At 45.1% G+C, this 23464-nt stretch overlaps 1 protein-coding gene and 1 pseudogene across 1 annotated transcript in view; both read right to left on the bottom strand.

Annotated features, from left to right (window-relative positions):
• Positions 1 to 23464, bottom strand: part of EMB2411 (DNA replication helicase) — a 154978-nt gene that overhangs the window by 78143 nt on the left and 53371 nt on the right. The window lies entirely within an intron of this gene.
• Positions 15323 to 16387, bottom strand: LOC147899193 (uncharacterized; annotated as a pseudogene).

Raw genomic sequence — 23464 nt, 5'->3', positions numbered from 1 at the left:
GCATATGAGTTTCCAATCTACGATGCTATAGGGACAGATTATGCCTGTGCAGATGCCTGTATACTTGAGTCTGAGTTAATTTGCAGAAATTTCCCTAGTATAGGGAAAAGCGGGATTTGAATATATGCCTGTGTCAAGTGCGTAGTTAGTGTGCATGTCAGATTGCAGGAATTCTCTAGTATAGGGAATTGTGTTCAGAGTGTCAGTACACTGAATTGTGTCAGCTTGTGATTACAGTGTTCTAGGGGTGTTTTTTTTTTTAAAAAAACCCAAAACAAAACACCTATTGAACTAAATGGAAGCAGAAGAAGGGGCTTCCAGGAGGGACCCTGGTGAATCAGGAGTCCGGCCGACCCAGCAGGGATCGCGCCCAGTAGCTCACACTTTATCTGGCAGGATTGCATTGCTGGAGGATGCCTTGCAACAGTTGTTAGCGCAGCAATTACAAGCCAACGCAGGGCAATCTGAACTTAGGAGAGCGTTACAGAGTATGTCTGCCAGACCTTCTCGAGAGGAGAAGGGTAAGGCTCCAATGGAACTGGAGTCTAGTGTCCATACGGTCGAGCCTAGGAAGGCTAAAGTGCCAAATATTGCCAATTACAGACCGGAAAAGTATTCTGGTCGGATGAACGACCGTAGCTCCGATGTCATTGAGACCTGGCTACACAAATGGGACGAGGCGTTCGCCATTTGTGAGATCAGAAATGACATCAAAAAGATCCGCGAGGCCACCCATATGTTTAGTGAGGCAACGGATCGGTGGTGGATTAAACAACAAAAAGATGGCATAGCATCCACTACCTGGGAGGGGTTTAAAAGAGAGTTTAGGAAACACTTCTTACCTCCTGACGAGGCATGCCGAGCTTGAAATCAATATAGGAACCTTCGTCAGAGAAATTTATCAGTGGCAGAATACACTGATAAGTTTCAAGAGAGTGTAATGAAGGTTGACGAACCCCTGCCTCAATCAATCCAAGTGAAAGATTTCATATTTGGATTGAATGATCGAATAAAAATGGAAGTTCGGGCTAAGTACGCGAACACGCTAGATGATGCAATAGCTATAGCCCTGAACTACGAGGATGCCAAAGGCAGCAAGCCAAGTGGGTTTGCACAGGTCGGAACCCAGTATGGGTATCCAAAAAAATATGGGTTTAAGAAGAAGTGGGCTAGTAGAGGGAGTGGTTCGCAGCCGAGTGGTCAAGCCAAGCAGGCGAGACCGGCTGAAACTCCTAAACCAAGTACCACCATTGGAGTGAAGAGGAAAGTAACTCCAATGGCAGCCCGGGCTTGGTCTAAATCTCCCTTGAACCCAGAACAGCGGGAAAAAGCGAGGAGAGAAGGCTTATGCTTTGGTTGCCTTCAACCTCATCAGTGGAGAGATTGTCCACGTAATAAAGATCGTCGGATGGCTGAGATGGTGATCTCAGAGTGCGACGTGGAGATGCAGGGAAGTCCCAGAGCGGAAGAGATGCAGATTCAGCTAGCGGGATCTTCTCAGAGGTTAGTACCTTGTTTGTTCTGTGTGTCTGCTTTTACTAAGTTAGTGACGAGTGCACCTGATAACATCCTATCTAAGCCCGCAGCAACGAGGTATACAGCCTTCAATGATACGGAGTTAATCAAAATGAAAGGGCAAGTGGCCAGTCATGATGTCATTGTGTTGTTTGACTCAGCGTCAACTCACAATGTGATTAACTCCAAGCTCGTGAAGAGGCTGAAATTAAAGACAAGTCCATCTGACTGCGTATACAGTCAGGATGGCCGATGGAAGTTCAACTGAAGTATGGGACCAAAGGGTTACCCAGTTAGAGCTTCGGATTCAGGACTATGCTGAGAAGCTTGATTTTGAAATAACCAAGCTTGCTCATGCGGATATAGCCCTGGGAATGGCGTGGCATTCTAGGAAGAATCCAGCCATTGATTGGAAAAAGCACGTATATCAATTCAAGATGAATGATGTGCTTTATGTCTTGCGAGGTGAAAAAGATATACCTCAGGGACCGTTGGTTTCCGTGATGGAAATCAGAAAGGCTCAAGTTGAGTTTTTATTCCTTTGCACAGCATCGGTAGAGCCGGTGGATGAGTCTTCGGCTAGCACTGATGTTACGCAAAGTGGTGAGATGGCCAAGCTGGCTAATCTTATAGCAGAGAAGTTCTCTGAATGTTTTAGGGATGAACTACCTTATGGGTTATCTCCAGAGCAGAAAGTTCAGCATAAGATTGAACTGATCTCGGAGGCAGAACCTGTAAATAGACCTCCCTATAGAATGAGTTTTACTGAAGAGGCGGAGGTGCGTAGACAATTGGAAGAATACCTCAAGTTGGGGCACATTCAACCAAGTTTCTCACCTTTTGCTTCGCCAGTGATATTAAAGAGGAAAAAGGATGATACGTTTCGCCTCTGTATAGATTACAGAGCATTGAATAATATCACTGTTAAGCACAGGTATCCGATGGCTCGGATTGATGATTTGCTAGATGCATTACATGGAGCTGTGATTTTCAGCAAGATAGATCTTAAGTGCGGCTATCATCAGATCCGGATTAGAGCCGAGGATGTGCATAAAACCGCTTTTAGAAGCAGGTTTGGTCATTATGAGTTTTTGGTAATGCCCTTCGGACTTACCAATGCTCCACCGACCTTCGTGCTTATGAATGATTTACTACGTCCGTATATCGGAAAGTTCGTAGTATATTTTATTGACGATATCCTAATATTCAGTAAAAGTGTTACTGAGCATCATGAACACTTAAGGGTAGTGTTCAGTACTTTGAGGAAAGCCAGTCTTTATGTGAATAAAAAGAAAACTATACTGTGTATGGTTAGGCTTGAGTATTTAGGATTCATAATTACTCCACAGGGGGTAGAAATGGATCCGAAGAAAGTGGCTGCGATACTAACTTGGCCAATCCCTCAGAGTCTGACCGCGTTGTTGCGATCATTCTTGGGATTTGTCCAGTTTTATAGAAGGCATATCAAAGGATATTCCGGAATAGTATCGCCATTGACTGATCTGACCTCAGATAAAGTACCTTTTGTTTGGGGACAGCATCAACAGGAAAGTTTTAACACCATAAAACAAGCTGTGGTCTCAGGACCGGTGTTAAAAATAGTTGATCCCCAGAAACCGTTGTTCCTAGAAACCGATGCGAGTGGCATTGCGGTAGGAGCAGTCCTCCTTCAAGAGGGAAGGCCAGTAGCCTTTGAAAGCAAGAAGCTTTCTCCCTCTCAAAGGAATTGGCCAACTCATGAATTGGAGTTGTATGCAGTTATCCATGCTTTGAAAACATGGAGGCATTATCTGTATGGTTCAGAGTTTTATGTGGATGTAGATCATGATACTCTGAAACATTTTTGTAAACAGCCTGACTTGAGGGACCGCTAAGCTAGGTGGGCAGAGCTCATGCAGGAGTTTAATCTAACAATTCGGTACCGAAGAGGAAAAGACAATAAGGTAGCTGATGCGTTGTCTCGCATTATGCACAACCTGAGCTTCACGGTATTAGAGAGTGCTCTAATGACCGAGATCAGAGAAACTCAGAAGGTGGACGAGTTTGTCCAGAGCTTATGGCCTAAGGCTCATGTGTTAAAACCCGGGGAAAATGAAAAGGATGACCTGGCATCCAGAAAAGGCCAAACTTATGCAAGATATACCATAAGGGATGGTATGCTAGTTAGAAATGGCAAGGTGGTAGTACCTGGTCAGAATGATCTCAGGCAGAGAGTCATTCGACAATGCCATGATAGCCCGTGTGCGGGACATCCAGGTGTCGAGAAGACATATGATCTCGTGAAGCGAGACTTCTTTTGGCCAAAGATGAAAAAGCATATTCATGAATATGTGACACGGTGTTTCTCGTGTCAGGTAAGTAAGGCCGAGCGGGTGAAGCCACCCGGACTTTTACAGCCCTTGGAAATACCACTAAGTAAGTGGGAGAGCATTTCCATGGACTTTATTGTAGGGCTACCTGCAACACAAGGAGGATATAATTCTGTCCTTGTGGTGGTTGATCGTCTAACCAAGAGGCTCACTTCATTCCGACTAGAGAGTCTGTTAGTGCCCCGCAAGTGGCGGATTTGTTCATTAGACATATATTCGGTCTGCATGGATTACCTAGATCCATAGTGTCAGACCGAGATGTCAGATTTACCAGTCATTTCTGGACAGCGGTATTTGAAACACTGAGGACTGAGTTACGAATGAGTAGTGGGGATCATCCTGAGACGGATGGTCAGACGGAGAGAGTCAACCAGACTTTAGAGGATATGATGAGGGCATATGTGTCATTGAGGCAACATACATGGGACAAGTGGTTGCCATTGTTAGAGTTTGCCTACAATGATAGGAAACATTCATCTACTAGGTTCAGTCCGTTTGAACTGAACTATGGTTATAGACCAGCCAATCCGACTATAGTTGGAGTACCGCAGAAAGTGCCTAGTGCCGCGAACTTTGTAGTTCAGATGCGGGAGATGCTAGCACTTGCGAGAGCTAATATCCGCCGGCTATGGATAGAGCCAAGGTGTATGCGGATGAAAATCGGTCTATAAGAGTATTTGAAGAAGGAGAAAAAGTTTTTCTCAGAATTCCTTCGCACTCGAAGTCGTTGACTTCAGGAGAGTGTGCTAAGTTATCACCTCGATACTGTGGGCCGTGGTTAATTCTAAAGAGAATAGGCAGTGTAGCCTATAAATTAGAATTGCCACAGGGGTGTAAGGTGCACCCGGTTTTTCATGTTTCACGTTTAAAGAAATTTTTACATACAGGTGACTCACTAATCGAAGGTGTGGTTTTGTTTCAGGAGATAGAGGATATTGCAAGGCGCAAACCAACAAGAATCCTGGACCGAGGAACAATGCAAATACGAAATCGAAAGATACCCACGGTGTTGGTTGCATGGCATGGTCAGCCTCTATCCGAAGCTACCTGGGAATCCGTATATCAGTTGCGGAGAGTATTCCCAGACTTTATCATCGAGGACGCTGATGTTTGAAGAGGGAAGGAATGTTACGCTCTAGCTGAGGTAGCATGACCTCGGAAGAATCAGTCGACATTCCCCTTATAGGATCTATCTCCGTAATATATGTGTTTACGCTTCATGTAAATGATCGGGAGGGATTTAATGTCAAGGTCCTAGGTGAGGGCTGATAGCACCAGACTAGATAGATCTGAGACCAAGGGCCTAGTGCTAAGATTGTGCCTAGGGGCAAGGAATTAAATGCATCCCAAGAGAGGGGTGAAATGTTGCATTAGGAAGGCCCTATATGGATGACATGTGGCATCTAATCTATCTAGGGATTTGGGGTTTGCTAAGGCTAGAGAGAGAAGAGAAGGATTTGATTCACGTGGATTTTTGTAACGTAGCTCTCTGCCTCGCTTGTAGCCTTAGCAAGAATTGGCTGGGAGGAGAATCATGGTGCTGCTCCCGTGATCTGCAATAGAGGCTAGATTAGAAAATTTAGGTGACAACGTGTCTTACGTGTCTTATCTTTAAGACACTTTAGACACTCATGTCTAAAGCGTGTCTAACGTGTCGTGTCTTAACGTGTCTTACAACCATGCTCATAGGCTTGGACCTGCAAGAAGAAGGTCTACTACCTAGAGCAAGAGCTCAAAAGGTTAAGGCAAGGCTTGCCTCTCTGGAGATGAAAGTTTTTAACATGGAAAACAAAGGAAAACAAGAAATAATACAGTAAGCATTGTAGATACATAAGGAAGCAGCGCCTGCACCTCAAATGGTAACCAAAGTCCACGAGATGAAAAGCTTGATCATATCATGGAAGCAATCCCCTAGATTAAATGGGACTCAAAAGATTTTGTTTGTGTCGTCCAGCAGGGGACACAAGCCAAGCTAGATCTTAATGACAACGTGGCAAGAAGCAAGGTGCTCAGGAAAACGAATAAGCTGAGAGGTACTAAGATCTGGATCTCGTTGGAGTTCACTCCCACTCACCATAAAATGAAAGCCACAGAATTGACTAAAGAACACTCGCAAAGAAGGTAAATGGATTGTTTACAGATATGGAAAAGTATCAATCAAAGACTTTAAATCCAAACCAAAAGACTCTCAGTCTTAAACTGATGGATAGGCTGAATATTTTCTATATTGACCGTAGCTATCCTATAATAACTTTGGAGAGGCAACACGCACTCCACAAGACTTTTAGTCTATAACTCATGTTGGTGTTTATTCATTTCTACTGCATTTTGTCTCGATGGCTAGTGAGGCCTTTTGCAAACATTAATACATCTCTCTCTCTCTCTCTCTCTCTCTCTCTCTCTCTCTCTCTCTCTCTCTCTCCACATCAGCACCCAAGAAGGAGTTCATATCAAATACCTTGGAGGAGGTCAAGAGACAAAACAACAAGTCCTTAAATGTCACGGTCAGAGGCCTATCAGTAGGTGATACCCCACTGGCATATGCCAAAGCCATGTTCACCAAGATGGGTGTCAACCTTAATTGTAAGGCAGCTTGGAGAGTGGGCAAGGTCAATGCACTGACAAGGCCACTAGTAGTGAGATTACAAACAATAGCGGACGTGTCCACCCTCATAAGCATGAGGACAACATTGAAGGGAACCATGACTTTCTTGGATGACAATTTCACACTCCTACAACAAGAACACCAGAGGGAGGGGATACGTGTGATGGCAGCAAGGCAAGAAGGGAATTGGGCTGCCTATAGGTATGGCAAAGTGGTTATCCAAGAGAGAGCTGAAAGCGTAGAAAGAAGGGAAATTTGTATAGCACACGACGGCAGGCCCATGAGATGAGAGCACAAAACAAATATGTTACCCTTTGGTCTAACAAAGGGGGTTTCTCAAAGACCTACACAAATAGAGATGTGATTTTCTACATTGAGACGTATGAGTACCCAAAGAGGAGACTACCCACAATGACAAAATACACCTAGGAGTTAGCTCACAAGAGGGAGATGAGGAGAGACAGTGGGATACATGGCTCTAGAGGAGCAGCAATTCTCTTTAGACCACATCAAAGACTGCCTACATCTGTGATGCGAAAGGAGGAACATGCACGCCACAGGTGGGTAGGAGTCCAATCACTTGGCACATGATCGACTTTCATTATAGTATGTTGCTGATATCATGGAGTACTCACAAGGTTCTCCTAGGTGACTTCAATGCACGTACGGAGAGCAAACAAGTGGGTTTGCTTGACTTCAGATCTGAAAAATCTCTAGATAATGAAAGACCCCGTTTGTTCCCAGTGCCCCGTCCCTTTTGGCCCTTCCGACGTTCAGGAAGTCTCCAATGAAGACATCCAGACGCTCAACGATTCGTCCAATCATGGGACTGCCTATTGAACGTCTGATGGCACATTGCCATGCACCACATGTCACAGAATATGGCAGACACCTACTGAAGCTGGGAGCAGTGGATGACTTGATCATATATAACGGCCTTCATAGATGGCCGTTATCCAGACGGCTAACTTGTATCCCACATGGAGGGAAACGAGTACAATGGACTACTTAATGCACTACCCAGAATCTGTGTCGCATGTACATAATCTTAATGTTCCCCCACCCCCACTTGGTGCTAACCACTCCTATCTGATATCCAATATCTTGATTGCCATGCCAACCACAAGACGCGACCCTCCTAGCCCCACCTGTGTTCACATGTACTTTGACCATGCCCTAAAGCGCTATAGATGAACCACTTGTCCCTAGAGCTACCGACCTCCCTTGGAGATGATGCAGCCCTTGTCCATTGGAGCAGGATCTACGGCGGCGATTTCTCTTGGGGCTGGATTTTGCTTGTTTCTAGGCCAAGGATGCAGGCCGATTTCATCTAGGGCCAAATCCTATTGATTCTAGTGCCAAGGAGGAGGGCGCTTTCATCTGGAGGGTATTCTTCTGATCCAAGTGCCAAGAAGCAGGCCAATTTTCATCTAGGGGTGATTTTTGTTGATTTTCAAGTCTGATAGCAGGCGATTTGGCTCTGGGGCTGCATGCTTCTCGAATGTGCCAAGTCAAGGGCGAATTGATTCGTGGCAATTCTGGGCTATTTCGGGGCTCCTTCAGATTGGATGAATTGCTTTTTGGGTCTTCTGGGCTGTTTTTTGTTGGCTGGCCTGTCTTTCACTGATATCTAACAAAGACCAAGCTGTGGATGTTGTGGTTGATCTGTCGCTAAGAAATTAAAGGCTGGTTGTTGAGATTTTGGGCTGATTCCAAGCTGTGGCTGCTTTCCAAGTGATTGTGCGGTGGGATTACCCACAATTGGTCGGTTGTTGAGCCTTGTTGTGCATTGCAATCCACTGGTTGTTAGTCGAGGGGCACCGTAACAACCAAGGGCTGAGTGCTAACCTTACTCTCAAAGGGATCAATGCCATAACAGCTAGGCGGGGCTGAAATTGTTGGGCGATTTCCACTGTGAGAGCTGGACGTAGGTTTCATAAGGGTTTTGCCCTAGAATTGGATGCCTACGGGAAGGATTCAATACTTGTTATAATACATTTTCAGTGAAATAAATAATAAAGAAATAGCGCAAGGGGGGCCAACTCGTTTGGGGCTAGCCGGTGTACTGTGTTTTGAGCAGGAGTATTCTAGCTCCCTTGTGTTATTGCATTGTTGTGGTTGTGTTGCTAGTGGGATAATACTTGCTATGTTGTGTTTTTACTACCCATATTTTGTCATAGGCCGGTTGCAATGGTTCAAGATGTCACTGCCAATTCCTTCCCCATGACTCAATCTACACGATGTCCCCTAGCTGGGAAGATGCCTTTGAACCCATGGTTCGATGATGAGCACCGAGAGATGAGATCTCACCTCATACGTGAGCAAGCTTTGGGGCATCGTACGATGCTTGCGGTGCAACGAATGTCACGTCACTTGACACGTCATAAGAGACGATATCACAAGGGCGTCAATTTTTTAGCATGCATGTGCACAGATCCCTTGAAAACTGGATGGGCAAGACCATAGATTGTGGGTGTGCAAAGTTCCCCTAGAGATTAGTGCCTTGGGGGTGAATCGATGGATTGGTCCAAAGAGGGGACAAAGGACCCTTAGAATTCAAGTTGGGCCATTGGTTCGGTCATAAAACTGGGCCATTGGTTCGATCATAAAACTGCCCCACTAGAGGGGGCAATGGGGACAAATGAGAAGGGGATGCGACAAGATTTTGTGGGCAAAGGAGGAGATGCCATTTTTACGTACGAATCTCTTACTCCTGTACGAATTGTTGGTCGGAGCTGTGTACACATTGGTATGGCAGGTACGGAAGAAAGAAAGAAAGAAAGAAAGTTTATTAAAGTCTTCGAAAGACCGATGGGTCTATGAGACTGTGAAAATCCTAATACAACAAGCTGTGGTAGTGGAGCTACTAAACGAGCGTCCATACCAATGCAAAATGCAAAAATGCAAAATGGCAGTGCTAAGTCCTAAGCAGATAGGATGTACGGACGCCTTGGTACGGAATAGTGCGGTGCAATAAGAAATTGCCGTGCGGATGAGCTGGTACAGACTGTTCATACGAAATGTGTACGGGATGTATGGACTTTCTTCGAGCTGAGTACCCAAAAAAAAGGTACGAACAGACTACAGTATGTACGGCCTGCACATGCAGTGTACGAAAGTTGACCATGGTTTATATGGATAGTTGTTGACATGTTAGCATTAGAGCTGTTTTTTTTTTCTTGGGAGCTATTTTAGAGGGACTTAGTTGGCAAGGTGGTTCACAGTGGATGCTTGCAATTCAAATACTTGTTCCCAAGCTTGCGGACTGACCATTTATGCTCTCACCCATTGCTTGGGCACTTCAGTGAATTAGAGGACACCTGAGGCATTGATATGCGGAATGATGGCCTTTGAACTATTATATGCCAGTTCAACAAGCACACACATTTTATTTCGGTGAGGAAGAAAATTGCAGCAGATCACATGGCAAGATTGTTCATGCATAACATTTTTAAATATCATGGGATGCCTCAATCTATCCTGCATGACGAGTAAGTTTTGGAGAGGGCTCTTTGAGAAACATTGAAGTTTTCATCTCCTTTACATCCTTAAACAGATGGGCTGTCTGAAGAGGCTAATTCCACTATACTTGACTTGCTGATGGGAGCAATATATGCCCTTAGTGAAGTTTGCTTACAACAACACAGTGATATTTCTACCGGGAAAGATCCATTTGCAAATAGTCGAAGGAGGGAGGAAAGTTCCGCCTATATTGCATCAAGGACAAGATTTTTGAGGCTGATAAGTATGTTGAGAGCATGGAGGTAGCAAGCTCTCCAAAAGACTTAGGCAAAGCAAAAGAAGGCAGCTGATCATTACTACCATGAACTAATGTTTAAAGAAGGTGATTGGGTTCTTTTGCTTTTTTTTTTTTTTGGCAAAAAGAGACTTCTATTAAGTATTGAAGAAAACCATTAGAGTAAGCTCCATACGGGATACACCATGCAATGCATGAAAAGCTCAAGAGCCAAAAATAGAGGATTGGGACTGATAGTGCCATCTCAATCCGGTAGAAACCTTCGAGAAAAAGGGAGACCCCCTCCAAACTCCATGAAATACAATCCTTCTAAAAGGGCCCTGCATGCTAGCCCATATGGCTATCAAAGTGTAAACCGTGTCAGTCCAAATACCCGTGAACACCTGTGATGGGTGTATCTGGATGCCATCCAAGGCCTCTGTGCATCTGGCTCTCCAAATGTGCCAAGAGGAAATGCTAGCCAAAATCTCCCAAGAGGTGTCCACTGAAGCATGAGAAGCTCTGAAGGGAGTAAGTGGTACATCCTGAAGAGAGCAGGGCTCTATCACCTGCCAGCGGACCGAGAGTGCCTAAGAAGAAGGCTCACCCTCATAAAACACCTGGGGCCCAGTAAGGGATAACCATGCAACCAAGTCCCAAGCCATGAAGAAAGGGCAAGTATGAAAAATGTTGAGTATCCGAGCAACCCCTTTCCAAACAATCCTCACCTGACTGCAGTCCCAAAGGCAATGTTGCACTGACTCCTCTGCAGAATGACAGCGAGGGCAAGTGGGATCAACCCCAAATCGTGATCTCAACAGGTTCACTGCAATCCCTCCATGAATAGAAAGCCAAAAGAAAAGAGTGATCTTTCTATTTCTGAGGGATTTCCAAAGCCTCCTCCAGAAAATGCAAAGCTGAAAAATAAGAGAGGCAACAACCGGATATTCCCCAAGCTAAGTATAATATACTATGGGCCTTTTCAAATTTCAGAAAAGGATCCAAGTTCGGGGCTGACCCTACTTGTCCTCGATGCCACGCAACAGTTGAGTCAGTTCAACATTGCCTCTGGGAGTGCAGACTGACGAGGACGATTTGGAATGGTGTTGCTAGGATATTTAGCATATTTCATAGAGCACCCTTCTTTATGACTTGGGGTTCAGTGGCATGGTTATCTCTTACTGGCCCTCAGGTGTTTTTCGAGGGACATGACTCTGACTCAACCTTCATTATACGATGACACTCTGTGGAGTCTTGTTCTCTCCAGGATGTTCCTTTCACTCCTTTCAGATCTGCTCATGCCTTGGTAGACACATCATGGGAGATTTTGGCTAGCATTACAGCTTGGCATATTTGGAGGGCCAGATGTATGGAGGCAATGGAGGGTTCCCAGGTTCACCCTTCCCAGTCTATGGCCAGTACATGGAACTTACACACACTAATGGCCATCTGGGCAAGCATGCAGGGATCCTCTAGAGCAGCTACAACCATGAGAGATACTTTTTTCAAAGTTTGGAGAGGATCTCCTTTCTTCTCTAAGTCTCCTTCAGGGTTGAGGTAGCATTTTCAGCCTCCACCTTGGATTTTTGTTAGCTCTTTTTGAGCTGGTTTTTTTCTCATGCACGGCATGATGTACTTTCGCATTACAGCTTGCTCTTGCAGTTTTCATTCATACTTAATGAAGTAATCTTTTTGGGGAAAAAAATCAGAAAAGATCAATGATGTAGCTTACAAGTTGAAGCTACCAAATTTTTGGTGGATTCACAATGCCTTCCATATGAGTCTTCTTAAGCCTTTCCAAGGGGATGTGCAAGAGGATATGCCTTTTGAGATTCAGCCAAAGGTTGAGGAGCTAGATGAGATCCTAGTTCCAAAGCCGATTTTCATGCATAAAGAAAGTAAAGTCAAAGGTAGAGTTTACCGTCTCGCTACTCGGTGAAATTTTGAAATTATTCACCATTGCATGCAAAGTGATTGGAAGAGGGTGATCTGGCAGATACACCTCGGCTGTTACAACTCTACCTGGAAGCTTTGTAGAGCCAACCTTGGCTGTGGCTCCTTCAAGCTCAACAGAGTGTAGATATGGAGCATTGTTGCTGATGCTCAAGAGAGGGGTAGTACCTCTGTTGCTTTGGTAGAGGCAGGCTCGGATATCAAGAGGTCGCTTGGTGACATTGTATGTTCACCCGAGGTACTGCTTGTTGATATTATATTTGCCTTGGGACTCTATCATCAATGTACTAGTCACTATCAGATAGTTTTATGGATTGCTATCCTAAGCTCTGAACAATCATATATGCTATATCTGTTTTGTAATACATGCTTCTATGACGGTACATTCAAGTATTTCAGTTATTGGATATCCTTGTAACATCTAGATGCAATCGAGGTCGCGAGGACGTGAGTTTTTGAGCTTGCATGTGGGCAAGACCCTAGAAAACTAGATAGGCAAGGCCATAGGTTGTGGGTGTGCAAATGTTTCCCCTAGGGATTAGTTCCTTGGGGGTTGAATTGGTAGATTGCTCCAAAGAAGGGAAGAGGACCCTTAGAATTCAAGTTGGGCAATTGGTTGGGTCATAAAAATCGCCCCACTAGAGGGAGCAATGGGGCAACAAATGAGAAGGGGATGCCACATGGCATTCCCCAAGGCTCGGATGCATTTGGCAAAGTTGCCTGTGGAAGGACCCGGGAGTTCAAGAAAGTAAGAGGATTGGCGACAAGATTTGTGGGCAAAAGAGCAGATGCCATGTTTACGTATGGACCTGCTGCTCCTGTACGGATTCCTGATCGGAGTTGTGTACGGATTGGTACTGCATGTATGGAAGAGCAAATCGGTTGTACGGAGGCCTTGGTACTAAATAGTGCGATGCAATACGGAACTGCGATCCAAGTGAACTGGTACGGACTGCTAGTTGTACGCAGTGCTTGTAAGAAACTGTGAACAGGCCATACAAGATTTCACCAGGCTGAGTACGAGCTGCTGACGCATGGGCTGTGCAGAAAAAGCACGAACAGTATGTATGGCTGATAGGTATTGCGAGCTCACCACCCAAATATGCATCCAACGTTTATGAAAGAGAAAGATGCGCAATTGATCTCACAACATCAGAGTCAAAGTATCACACAAAATGACCTCTATATTTTTGAAAATTGAAGGGACAACTTCGACTCATAATCCATGCTTGTAAGACACGTTAAGACACAACACGACGTTAGACACACTTTAGACACGAGTGTCTAAAGTGTCTTAAAGATAAGACACGTAAGACACGTTTTCCAGTTATAATAATATTAAATAAATATTAATTTTTAAAAATATAAGTATGTATAAGTACAACTTGGTAGCATGACTAGCTGCTAGTTTTAACATTTTAGAAGTACAATGTAGTTAAGAGTGAAGACTTCTCACTTGTCAATTAAGACTTAAAAGTTAAATGCCAAGACTCGAGACTTAAAAGTTAAAAGTTAAGACTCAAGACTCATGGGCTTGCAAGTCATGACTCACAACTTTAAGGTTTAAAGTGCAAACCAACAATTTGATATTCAAAATTCCAAATTACAACTTAAAGAGCATAGAGGGCTACATAGATGATAGTCAATCATCATAGATCAATAAAGTTTAAACATATGTCATAAATAACTCGGCCAATGCCAACAATCTAGTAGTCACATGTGACATGAATGAAATCTGAATCCTCATACATATAACTGAATGGGAAACTTTTGAATCTCAAGAGTCAAGTCTCTCAAGACTCATCCTAGTCTGAATCTGCTAGGTCACTGCCACTGCTGGATCCAAAGTCACCATCACTGATAGTGTTACCCTCACTATCATACTGTGGCTCCTCAGGCACCTCATCCTCCTCCTCCTCCTCATCCTCCCCCTCCTCCTCGTCCAACGCAGACCGCATAGGTGTATCTGACGAGGTACTGGCCATAGCCACGGCTCTCCCATGGCCACGTCGGATGGCACAACCACGACCTCGTGCTCCTTCCACGACTCCTGCCTCTGACTCTGCCTCTGCCTCTACCCCTGTCCTCACATGTGTCCCTCTGTGCTGGAATAGCAATGGCTGATGATGCTGATCTACGACGTGAACGAGTGACTCGTCTATCTATGGTCTCTAGCTCTCTATGTAGCTGTGCATATATCTCCTCCTCATCAGCTTCAACTCTAGCATAAGTAGGCAACTTGGTTATGTCAATGCTTGTAGGATCCACCTGCAACAACATTTAGAGGCATATGTTATTATGTTCAATGTTCATTGTCATGATTTCAATTTCCTAGATATATTTAGAATCGAAATCATAGATGATAGAACATGTTACAATAGACTCAAGCCACCAATGTTACTTGCATTGGACCTGCCAAGTTTTTAAGCTTTCTTATAAGCCTCAAGTTTGCACGGCAGTATACTAAGTGCTCGAGTTGCCTTGTGTTTAACTTGTTCCTTATTTTCGTATGGATCAAAGAGTAGGAGCTCCAGTTCCTCTCGCATGCTCCTGCTGCACATTCCTTCTGGTTCCAAATCCCGATTGGCATTTACAAATCGAGATTAAAGGAGTGAGAATCAAGATCAATCATCATCTACATTTACAGTTTACCTAACCACCAGGAATAGCAACTGCCAAAGATATATGTCTCAGCTCTCACCTGAGATAAAATCCGGAGAGCCAACTTCCGCACTCGAGGAGTGGAGTAGCCATATGTCTCCCACCACTCAATTGGCTTCACACAAATCTCTTTCCTTCTAGACGTGGGTCTAGAGAAGGGAACACCCACACTATTCTGATACTGAGAAAGCTCCAAGTCCAGCTCCAATTGCTCATCCTCTGAAAAAACCCTCCGTATGTAGGCATCTCTATCCACCAATAACTCTGGCTTATTGAATAGATCAGCTGACTTAAACAATGGATGCAAAAGTGTTGCAAGCCCATGGATGGGCCTACACATGAACTGCCATCTCGTATCCACTAGAGACCTTATTTCTTCCAATCTACATATCAACATAATTTGTAAATTATAATAAACACTGATAATGGATTTATGATAAGTGATGATTCATTACTTATTAATATAATGGACATAGACCAACCTTACCTCTCAGGTGCGAGGGAGTTACATGTACTCCGTGAAACATGCAACTGCTCCATGAAATGATGGACCAAGCCAAGAGCACTTTCCTCCATATCAGTCACTCGCAAGACAGTGAATAAAGGATGGAGAGCTTTCACTGTGGACTCCATGTCAGTCCAAAGTGAGTGATCTAAGCACATCCTCTGTACTGTCTTGCTCTCTGACCTGGTAGAGTCAGGCCACTCTAACCACATCCGAGATACCACTGTCTGTCGAAGAGCTGCATGCACTGCAAGAAGGCGCTCCAAAACAATGTGCATGTATGCAAAGCGTGTCTTCGATGGCCGGACAATTTCCAAGTTGCCATGCTCCCTGAATATGGCCAAGGCCTAGGGCTTCTTCTTAAAGAAGGCTGCAATCGTACTAGCAATCTGCATCACAGTAGCAATCCAAGGGAGCCGACCGATGTCCTCCATGAGAAGGTCTAGGCAATGTGAAGCACAAGGAGTCCATACAATGGAAGGAAACTCTGCCTCCACAAGCTCTCCCATCCTCACACAATTACTTGCATTGTCTGTAACAACTTGGACCACATTCTCAGGCCCTATCTCGATGATAGCTGCTCAGATATGCTGAAAAATGACTTCACCTGTAGTGCTAGCACCTCCTCGACTTGTATCAACAGCTTTCAAAAAATAGGTACCAAGGCATGAGGATACCAATATATTAATGATGCCCCTCCTCCTAACATCACTCCATCCATCAGACAGAATGCTGCAACCAAATTGCTTCCATCCCTCCTTGATAGGATCAAGAGCTTTGTTAATTCTGCCTATCTCCTCCTCCAATACAGATGTCCTCATCGCACCATATGTCACACCTGTCCATGTATCTGTAGCTCCCACAGCTGCCACTGCCTTGATCATCCTCTTCCACTGTGGTGTTTGTAGGACATTGAAAGCAAAATTGCATTCAATCACAGTCCTCCCAATTTCAATATCTGCCAAACGCTGCCGCTCTTTTTGCCAAGACTGTGTGGACAATGCACCTGATAAAGTCCCCTGGTTCTTTTTCGAAGTAGCCATAGTGGTGGATGGTGGTGAGGATGTAGCAAAAGCAATGCCCTCTTTCCTAGCATAATTCAATATAAATTTTGGGAGAAGTAGAACAAGCAAGTAAACTGCAATCTATCAACTAATTGTGTTGAGAAATGCACATGCCAAGCAAGCTGCAATAGAAGCTTCAAGGCTCAAGCATTAAGCAGTAACAAGTCTCATGCATAAGGCATAAGCAATGCTAGTATGGTGCTATGCAGCCCTAAGGAGGCCAAATTAATTAGGGCTTTCAGCCCATACTTTGCCCCCTTTAAATTTACTAGCAGGCTCTTATATGAAACAAGCCCAAAAGGGGGCCAACTTTCTTAGGGCTTTCAAGAATCAGCCCATAATTGCCCCAATTTTTCGGGAAAGGAGAAAGCAAGATGCAAAGTGGAGCCTTCAAGGCCTTCAAAAACAGCACTATAAAAGAAGCAAACGATGCACAACGTGAACCTGAAGGCAGGCTGAGCTCCAACGTTGATGCTCGTCACCCAAACCAGCAACAGGTGGCAAGATTGAACGTACGGTAAATCCATACAGGATACGACAGGTCCGTACAATGTACGACGAATCCGTATAGGGTATGTCAAGTCTATACGGTAGGTCTGTACAATGTACAACGAATCTTCAACAACTGTGCGGGAGAGGCAAAAGAGCGTACGGGGCACCGTGGTGCGGACGGCATGTACGGAGTCCAAACGCGAAACGAAAATGCTATTTGCAAAGTCTAAGGTTCCAAAACGTAGGGCTTTTAAAATTTATAAAAAATTTAGAGCGTGTCTAAACGTGTCTTAAGGTAAGACACGTGTCTTAAGCGTCTTACCATAAGACACGAGTGTCTTAACAACCATGTCATAATCACCTCACCACTACTGTGGATTTTCAATGTTTTACAAGACAAACAACTAGATAGAGCAGCTACATCTATCAGGCACAAAGCCTTCGACTACTAATTAACAACCATGAAGCTAGGCTACCTCTTATTGACTGTGTACTAACCGACTCTCATCTGAGAGCTGCCCACGAGTAGGTCGGCACCGAGAGGAAGAAAGACAAGCGTGCCCATTCGCATAAGTAGGAGCCAGAAGGCTCTTAGAGTCTCCATGCAGCTCATGCCGCGAAGTGTCCACCACGTAGAGTTAGAGTTGCATGAGCCAATGGGAGGCGACCCTCCAGCACCACCTTTGCATGAGACTTAAAATTGACATCCCCATTAGGGTGAATTCTAACAATCCCTCCCTCAGCTGAAATGGGGATAGGACCCATGCTCACACAGAACGTTTAAAAACCAAAAACTGAAATCATGCTCATGAAGAGCTTGGATAGCAATGCTCACAAAGAGCCTGACACACTGAAACTAACTCACAAAGAGCACCCAAAAGGAGCGTTCACAAAGAACCATCAGTGACTTACAATCTGCTCACAAAGAGCTCAAGAAACGGCAAAAAGAATCGTTGCCCTTCCACAACTCAAAAAGCCCAATCCTGATCTTTCGTGAAATTAGCTTCTACTAGCATAGTTGTCTCGTTCTCTCCTTCCACCATCGTAGCCTTCTCTTTTTCTTTATCTGGTTTCGTGACCTCGTCATGCTTTTTGGTATAGCAATACTTCTCACTATGTCCATCTCTTCCACAATACGAGCACTTGCGTGTATCACGTCCCTTCTTTTTGTTTGAGACTGCATAAGCTCTTGTATCAAGATAACTGAATTTAATCTTTTCTCCTCATTGAGAAGCATACCTACACAGTCAAGGAAATCCATGATGTCGTCTAGACGTAGTATCTTGACTGTATCTCCATATTGCTCGACTGGTAAGCTCTTCAGTAATATGGCCTTTTTATCATCGTCTTCTACTTTGGCTCCCATCTCGTTGAGCTGACACAATATAGCTTGCATGCGATTAAGGAAGACTCCAAGAGACTCAGTTTCCTCCATCCGTAGATCAAACAGATCTTGTTTTAGGTTTGCCTTTGAGTGCTTCATACGTACTCCGAACAAAGATTCCAAGATTTGCCAATTCTCTGCCACTGTCAATTTTACATCAAGGTGATGGAAATACTCGTACCCCAGAGCTCTACCCATATATCCCATGGCCTTCTCATTCTGTCTCCCACACTGGAATTCTTTCAGAATCATGTGATCGTTCCTTCGGTCTATTATCTGTCCCAGCAACAATGCCCCAAATGCCTTTCTGCATGAACAATAATCGGGTCGCCAACTGCCATGACAGAAAGTTCTTTCCATTGAACGTAACAAGTACCCCACCAGTCTTCTCATTCTTAAGCGAATCCATAACTATTGATTCAAAATTTTGAGAAAGCATGCCTCTGCTAATAGAATCAATGGAGAACGTCTTCTAGTTAAACTTCGCTTGCTCCTTGGTCTCCTCAGCTCCCTAGGCACAACTGGTAATGATCAAGCTCCTGATTGACTATGCAGAATTCTTCTCGACATGGACGCTCAACTTTAATTCTCCCAGGCTCCTCTCAACACTACTCTGATACCACTGATAGGTATTGCAAGCTCACCACTCAAATATGCATGCAACGTTAATGAAAGAGAAAGATGCGCAATTGATCTCAGAACATCAGAGTCAAAGTATCACACAAAATTACCTCTATATTTTTGAAAATTGAAGGGACAACTTCAACTCATAATCACCTCAACACTACTATGGATTTTCGGTGTTTTACAAGACAAACAACTAGATAGAGCAGCTGCATCTATCAGACACGAAGCCTTCGACTACTAACTAACAACCATGAAGCTAGGCTACCTCTTATTGACTATGTACTAACCGACTCTCATCTAAGAGCTGCCCATGAGCAGGTCAGCACCGAGAGGAAGAAAGACGAGCGTGCCCATTCATAGAAGTAGGAGCCAAAAGGCTCTTAGAGTCTCCATGCAGCTCATGCCGCCAAGTGTCCACTGCGTAGAGTTAGAGTTGCATAAGCCAATGGGAGGCGACCCTCCAACACCGCCTTTGCATGAGGCTTAAAATTGACGTCCCCATTAGAGTGAATTCTAACAATGGCCTGCACGAGCAGTGAATGGAGGCTGACCATGGTTTGTACGAATAGTTGATGACGTGGCAAGTTGCAACATTGGAGTTTCTTTTCTTTTGTTGTTTTGGAGGGACTTATTTGGCAAGGTGTTTCACAATGGATGCTTGCAGTTCAAGTACTTGTTCTCGAGGTTGCTGGCAAACCATTTATGAAGGAAACAAAGTGAGAGAGAGAGAGAGAGAGTGTGTGTGTGTGTGTGTCATGTGCACGGATTGGTATCTGGGTACACAAGACTAGCTCAGGTAGCCTGGGGGAGGCTTAGAGCTAGGCAAGCTTGATTCTCGGGTTGAGTGGCAAGGGTACAAACCAGTTAGAGGTCTTCGCTATTTTTGGCGCTTGGGGCCCGAGTCTATAAAAGGGGCCCAGGGGTTCAGTTCTCAGAGAGCCGATGGAAGCAAGTTTCGTTCCCACGTGCTAGGTCTGATCTTGGATTGAGTCGCGGACGCGCGCCTGCATCATAGCGTAGCCCAAGGCCCAGTAGCAGATCCCAGGCTTCACAACGCCACCTGGTGGTATGGGACACCAGGCTAGATAGGATCTGGTTAGGAGTTCGTGCCAGTAGCTCAGCTCGTGGCTCGGAGGGGACATCTCTTGATTCGGGATCACATCCCATAGATGTCATGGTTGGGTGGTGAGCAACCTGCTCACTTTCTCACGTTGTGTGTGTTCTTGTGTTTGCTTGCAGATGAGAGGTTTCAGGAGTGCTGGGACGTGTCAGTTGGTATCAGAGCCAACTCCTGAGGTAGGAACTTCTGTTCCAAGAATTCTGGACGATTTGTTGCTCCAGGTATGCCCTAATTTCGAAATTTGTGCTGCAAGTTCTTGTTTGGTCCATTGGTTATGGGAAGTGGTCAAGATTTAGGGAAAAGGTAGGAAGAAGAGAGTGAGGATAAATTCGAGATTGCTGAAGGGTTAAGATAACAGAGGGTGTGAGGTGTAGCTAGGAGAGAGTGGAGAGGATTGGAGGAGAGGCGTGAGAGGGGCTTTTGGGTAGACGAAGGGTTGACAGGAACCCTAGGGGATTCCGAGTTTGGTCAAGGTTGCGCAGTGGGTTAGGTGACGCGAGTAGGTACGCCAGGCTGGAGCGTGATTCGGCCAGGCAGGTAGGTGCGCCAGGCTGGAGCGTGATTCGGCCAAGCAAGGGGGTGCGCCATAGGCTGGAGCAGGGTGCGGCCAAGATGCTCGGGGAGGCTGATGTGCGAAAAAAGCACCACCCTCCAAGTTGGGAGGATGGGGCGAGAAAAGCATCGACCCTTCAAGGTTAGGAGGGTGTGCATGCTAAAAAAAGCATCAACCCTCCAAGTTTGGGAGGGTGGGCTTCTCTAGAAAGCATAGCTTCCTAGATTAGCTGCACCGTCTCCTTTATAGCCTGGCGAGATCCCAAGCTCAGCCACAACCTATGCTAGAGTGCGCCAGAAGACCTCTCCACACCTCTACCAGATTTTCATCACCTAGATACGCTTCGCAGCAGATTTCCGTACAGTACAGCCTGTAGCGGAACCAACAGGGGGAGTCTCCGGGTTCACCTACTCGAGCTGATCGACAGCTTAGTACCCCTTCTTCTCGGCCAGCTTCTCTTCTTTCGTCACCTCCTCTTGGGACGGTTTTTTTTCTCTGCTCCACTCTCCTTCCAGCTTCCATTCCACCAGTCACTTCTCTCAGTTCGCTACTCTTTTCAGATCAGGTTTTAGACATGGCTGATTCTGTAAATCCTGAGTTTGCCATGGGTGACCAGGATTTGGACTACCCTGCGGAAGAAGACCAAGGTCTCTACGACGATCTGATTACGAAGAAAGCCTTCAGTGAATTCACCACTGCTCTTGACGGAAAGTTTGAGCAAGTTAATGCGAATCAAACGGGGTTGACACAGCAATTCTAAGGGATTCAAGCGACTCTCACTCTTCTGGCTAGCACTGTGCAGGCACTCACGCATGTGGATGCCATGGCTTCAGTGCTAGGTCCGAACATAACTCCAGACCCTTTTCCGGGAGATCAAAAGTCTCGAACTAAGGAGGTGGTTGACACTTGGTTACACAAGTGGCAGGTACACTTCCAGTTCCACCCGTACCCAGATGAGAAGAAAATCCAGCTTGCAGCCGGTTTCATGTCAGGTAAAGCGTTGCTATGGTGGAAGGAACTCCAACCTAAGCCAGATACATGGATAGATTTCGAAGGGGTTTTCAGGAAGGAGTTCCTGAGGAAGGAGGACGATTATGATATCGTTGGCAAGCTTAAAGCCCTCGATATGTCAAAACTTAACTTGTCATTTGAAGTTTATCTTCAAAGGTTTCGAGATCTGCAGACCAGGGCCACAAAGATGGATCCAATGACCTTGTTAGGTTTCTTTGTAAATGGTTTGCCAGATTCGTACAAGTTGCAAATAAAGAACAACAAATGCACAACGTTGCAAGAGGCCATGAACTACGCGCGTATTTATGATGATACCATGGCCGGTGCAAAAGCAACTACAGTTTCCGACACGAGTGGAAAGAACAAACGAAAGTTCTTTCAGCCTACGACTGGTACTGGGGAGACGCAGCAACTCCAAGGGATTCAGACTACCCTCACATTTCTGACTAGCACTGTTCAGGCACTCACGCATGTGGATGCCATGGCTTCAATGTTAGGTCCGAACATCACTCCAGATCCTTTTCCTGGAGATCAGAAGTCTCGTACCAAGGAGGTTGTTGACACTTGGTTGCACAAGTGGCAAGTACACTTCCAGTTTCACCCATACCCAGATGACAAGAAAATACAGCTTGCAGCCAGGTTCATGTCAGGAAAGGCTTTACTATGGTGGAAGGAACTCCAACCCAAGCCTGCCAGATGACAAGAAAATACAGCTTGCAGCCAGGTTCATGTCAGGAAAGGCTTTACTATGGTGGAAGGAACTCCAACCCAAGCCTGCAACATGGATAGATTTCAAAGGGGTCTTCAGGAAGGAGTTTCTGAAGAAGGAGGACGACTATGATATCGTAGGCAAGCTCAAAGCCCTCGATATGTCCAAGCTGAACTTGACTTTTGAGGTTTAGCTTCAAAGGTTTTGGGATCTGCAAACCAGAGCTACAAAGATGGATCCAGTGACCTTGTTAGGTTTCTTTGTGGATGGTTTGCCAGACTCGTACAAGTTGCAAATCAAGAACAACAAGTGTACCGCGTTGCAAGAGGCCATGAATTACGCGCGTATTTATGATGATACCATGGCTAGTGCAAAGAAAACCACAGTTTTCGACACGACTGGGAAGAACAAACGGAAGTTCTTCCAATCTACCACTGGTACCGGGGAGACGAAGTCTATATACAACGCCTCCAAGAAACACTTGACTCAGGCGAAGAATGGTCGTGCCTGTTTTCTTCGTACCTTGAAGCTAGAGAAGGAAGGACGTTGCTTCTTCTGCGAGGAGCGGGACCACACTAAGAATGATTGTCCAAAGCGCAAGAATCAAAAGCAAGCGCTGGGACCGAAGCTCTAGGCAGGTCCGGGTACCAAAGCCAAGGGAGCGAACCAAGTTTCGATGACAGGTGTTTCTGTAAATGTCATTACTTGCCCACTTTCTTGTAATTGCACTTCTAATACTTCGTTATTTGGTTCCCATGATCTTTTTCGAGTTTATGGAGAAGTTAGGGACCAAAGAGTTCACATTCTCTTTAACCCGGGCAGCTCTCACAACTTTGTTAATTACAAACTTGTGCAGAAGATGGGGCTGTCCACGATACCTAGCAATCACACCTATGAGGTGCAACTTCCAGCTGGGAAGCAATTTTGGGATCGCAAGATTGAAGCGCTTTCTATCCGGATTCAAGAATACACAGCGGCTCTTACGTGCTATGTTATGCACTTGGAGCATGTGGACTTGTTAATCGGAATAGAGTGGTTTAAAACCCACGATATTCGGATTGGATGGAAGGAACATACCCTTTCTTTTGTGGATAAGGACACCCAATTTTGTATTCAGTGTGATAATATTCCCTCTTCTCAGGGACCTATTGTATCTGCAA

This window comes from Dipteris shenzhenensis, chromosome 8, assembly GCF_047967505.1.
Source record: "Dipteris shenzhenensis isolate YYH24624 ecotype China chromosome 8, Dip_SZ_1.0, whole genome shotgun sequence".
NCBI lineage: Eukaryota > Viridiplantae > Streptophyta > Polypodiopsida > Gleicheniales > Dipteridaceae > Dipteris > Dipteris shenzhenensis.
This window is presented reverse-complemented; position numbering and strand designations above follow the sequence as displayed.